Source organism: Perognathus longimembris, chromosome 1, assembly GCF_023159225.1.
Source record: "Perognathus longimembris pacificus isolate PPM17 chromosome 1, ASM2315922v1, whole genome shotgun sequence".
NCBI classification, from domain to species: Eukaryota; Metazoa; Chordata; class Mammalia; order Rodentia; family Heteromyidae; genus Perognathus; species Perognathus longimembris.
Window position 1 is genome coordinate 42,256,819 of NC_063161.1, and position 4,372 is coordinate 42,261,190.

General features: G+C 34.3%; 1 non-coding gene across 1 annotated transcript; it reads right to left on the reverse strand.

Moving 5' to 3' along the window:
- Positions 1-3,306: 3,306 nt before the first annotated feature.
- LOC125341152 lies at positions 3,307-3,409 on the reverse strand. The gene has a single exon (XR_007208892.1). It is a non-coding gene; the product is annotated as a U6 spliceosomal RNA (small nuclear RNA).
- Between the last annotated feature and the right edge of the window lie 963 nt (positions 3,410-4,372).

A 4,372-nucleotide genomic window follows, 5' to 3' on the forward strand; every position in this document is an offset into this window, starting at 1 on the left:
TGGAAGAAATATCAAAGGTATTTCCATTGTTGTTTTCTAGTCATACTTACAAAATCGGGTTGGAAATCATACTTACAAATGATAAGCAGAAGAATGTAAAGTAAAAGGCTCAAGAGTGTGCAAGTTGCTAATAGCACAGTAGAAACATGTGTATAATGCATTTCCGGTCTACACCTCAGTCTTCTAAACAATATAATACAGAGTTTGGAACACATTATCTTAAGGGCATCTTCTGATCATGCATTGTGATAGGAAGTTGGAAAATATGAAGATCTGGCTTATTGGAAGGAAGAATTGATAAGCATATACTTTTTCGGGAGGACAGAAAACAAAGTTTCCTTTATTTGAATTCACAATAACTGAAAAACTATGATTCCTGAAACTTAACTTCCTTCAGAGCATTCACATACGTTGCTCTCAGGCAAAGGCCTCACAGATGAAGATAACAAATCAGGAGGCTTCTTATTACTTACTTTTTGTCCAGCCACTATAAACTACCTATTTATGAAATTTTGCTAACAAGATAGTTCTGTTTATAAAAGCACCAAGAAATATGGCTGTGAAATGGGTGTGGTATACATTAAAATTACAATTTTATGTTGCTTAAAAACATATTTCCTCTTCTATAACAGAGAATGTGCTAAGGGATGTGATAGGCAGGAAAGTCTGGGACTGATTTCCAAATCTATGCTTGCTTTATAATTAATTGGTTCAGGTTTCTGTGCTTAATATTTAATATATTGACTCCTTCTAAATTTTTACGTTGTTTAGATGATTTTTTTCATGTATGAGGAATAATATTTAAGTCGTATATTTTTCTGGATTTATCATTACATGTGGTGTTATTTTTTTAATTAAAATTCTACCATGTTTTTCAAAACATTGGTTTTCTGCTGACCCAAATCACTGAATTTCTGAAAAGATTTGATATAGAAGAGCTTGGAAGCAGACAGACAAAATCAGGATGCACAAAGTTGAAGTGCTGATCTGTGTAAGAAAATGTTTTTAAAACTTCTCATTTGTGAATGAAATCATTAATGAAAACAAATCCTTTTCTGCAAATGACATAATTTTATTTTAAACTTATCATTGTGTAATATTCTGTTATCTAGCTAGCTAGCTATCTTCTTATCTATCCACATCACTATCAATTTGTTTTCTGGATACTTCAGACAATGCCACAGTTTTGATGTTATGAATCAAACTTTAATAAAACTGATTACATGCGTGTGTCTTTCTTCTATACTGATTAATACCACTTCAGGCACATTTATGAGTGATATAGTGAAGTCTATTTTTTCTTAGTAATCTCAAACTGGTTTCCATAAAAGGTGAATTAGTTTACATTCCTAACAGTGTATGAGAGTACTTTTAACCTGAATCTTCACAAAGTTTGCTGTTGTTGTTTTGTTGTTGCTGTTGTTTATAAACATTCCAGTGGTGTTAATATGGAATCCTAGTGTGGATTTTATTTGTATTTCCTTAGGGCTAAGAGTGTTGAATGTTTCTTCATGTATCTACTAGCCATTAGTATATCTTCTTCTAAGAACTTTCTGTTCAATTTGTGCTTCTATATATTTATTGGGGTATTTTTACTTTTGCTCTATAATTTTTTTAGCTCTTTGTTTATTTTAAATACTAATCCTTTTTCCATTGAGCAGCTAGTGAAAGATTCCTCTTATTCTGTGTTTTGTGCCTTGACTCTGGTAATTGCTTGTTTTGATGAAAATCAAAGTCTTAATTTCATGCAATGTAATTTATTAACCTTGAATCGTATTTGGTAGTTAGTGGAATTTTATTCAGAAAAGAATTACGTATGCGTGTTATCTTTCAGAACTTTCCTATGTTTTCTTGTAGTAGTTTCAGAGTATCAAGTCTTATATTAAGAACTTTAATCTTTTTTGGAGTGTACTAACATGCAGTGTGTTAAATAAAGGTCTGCTTTCAGTCATTTGAATGTCAGTAACTAGTCATTTCACACTCATTTTTAAATAAATTTTCTTTGCTCTAGTGTATGATTTTGGTTCCTACATCAACAATGATACCACTTTAAAGAAAGTAGATCAGGGCTGAGAATGTGGCTTAGCGGTAGAGTGCTTGCTTAGCATACATGAAGCCCTGGGTTTGATTCCTCAGCACCACATATACAGAAAAAGCTAGAAGTGGTGCTGTGGCTCAAGTGGTAGAGTGCTAACCTTGAGCAGAAAGAAGCCAGAGATGGTACTCAGGCCCTGAATTCAAGCCCCAGGACTGGCAAAAAAAAAACAAAAAGGCAACAGGAGGAGGAGGAGGAGGAGGCGGGAGGAAGAGGAGGAGAAGAAGAAGAGGGAGAGGGAGAGGAAAAAGAGGGAGAAGAAGAGGGAGAAGGAGAAGAAGAATGAAAAGAAGAAAAAAAGTAAATTGGACTGGAAGTAATTATGTTGAGAAATTCTACTGAGGCTCAATAAAGCAAATATTCATGGTTTTGCTCATTTGTGGAAGGTAACTCTGAAAGATGTAAGTACTCATTTATATAATACACATGCGTATATGTATAAAAACATATAAGAGATTAGAGAGAGAGAACCTGATTCTAATTATGAGACTGGGATACAGACAAGGAGAAGAAAATGAATGGTAGATGATGAATTGTATGTAGACATTTTGTTTATATGAAAGTGGCACAAGGACTCACACTGAAGGCTGCTAAACAATATGAGGAAGGAGACAGAGAAAGCAAGAATAAAAAGGGATGTTCTCATTAAGTATGTTATAAACATTTGCAAAACACCATGGTGAAACCCCTTGGTACAATTAATATACTCTAATAATATTGAATGACAAGAAAGTAAAAAAGTTCAATTTGAGGTACATGTACCAGGAGCAATGAGTGGATGAACAGAGAGCATGAACAAAGATCAATAATCAATATATGTTATGTGCATGCATGAAAAAAGAACAGTAAATTCTGTAGAAATTATTCTGAAAAATAAATATGTGGGGAAAATTAGGAAGAGAGTTGAAGGAGAGTGGGTTGGGTGGATTAATTGTATGAATGCATGAACACGCACCAATGAGGCCCCCTTGGTACAACCCATAAAATTTTAATAATAGTTATCAGCTCAAACATTTTCATCATCTGTGTTAAATCACAAAGGTATTTTTCAGTCACTTACTCCTTACTAGTAACAATTATCCAATCTTTACTCTTTTCTTCCCCTTAGTTTTAATTGAAATTTTATTTTTTGCTCTAAGATGCTGAGAGAAAATCTCTCAATGATAAGATGGGCAAAGTCAATTATTTTAGCAACATGGCTTTTCCTTTTTAAAAATATGGAATGCTTCACGAACTTTGCATGTCATCCTTGTACAAGAGCCATGCTAATCTCTGTATCGTTCCAATTTTAGTATAAATTCTGACGAAAGGAGTGCTAAATCTTTATTCTTATTGAATTGCTTTAAGAAATTCTTTACAGCATGTAAGAATAAGCCCTGGATAAAATAGTGTTAGGTAATAATGACCAGTTTGCCACCACTATTAAGTAGCTGTCTACCCTAGAAGAGTTCATTTAGTTGTAACAAGACAAATCAACAGTACTTTACTTAATCTTTTATTGCATACTAACGGGTTTGTGGACCTGGCCATGTGCAGACCTCCTCCATGTTCAGGATTCTTACTGATTTTTAAAGGCATTGAATCACAAGGTAAGAAGTGACATGAAAAACTGAACATGTCTGATTTTTCTGCTTTTGTCAGATACTTACTTTCTACTTGGGTTGCTCTTTTTTGTCAGGACAATTCCAAAGGAAACAAGCTATATTTGAAAGAAACACTCTGTGTGTGTGTGTGTGTGTGTGTGTGTGTGTGTGTGTGTGTGTGTGTGTGTGTGTGTTACCTTTCAAATGCCTGATATCCCAAAGGAAGTCATTTGTTCTGGGAGTAAAGTGAGGTCCCCAGATGTTCACCAAATCTTGAGTCATAAATCACATCTCACATGACATGTTCATCTCCTGGGAGGTAAATGATCAGGTCAGCTGAGAGAAATACAGAAAGCTCTGGATAAACGTCCACTCTCATAGCTGCAATCAGAAATTCTTCCACTTCAGAGTTCTTCACAGGTATTCACATGCCAACAAATTACCTGACTGTTTTAGTAAAAAAAAAATTTACAATTAACGTCTCGTTTTCAATTCCTTAAAATATTTACAAAAACAGCCCCTTCTGAACAGGGTATAAGACCCTGAGACAGAGTACAAGAAAAAGAAGTGAATAACTGGTCATTTACTACATGTGGAAGGAGGGTTGAAAGGCCAGTTACATGCTGTCTTCTAACAGAATAACTTCACATAAATATTCACAGAATAAGGGGCTGGGAATTTAGCTTAGTAGAAG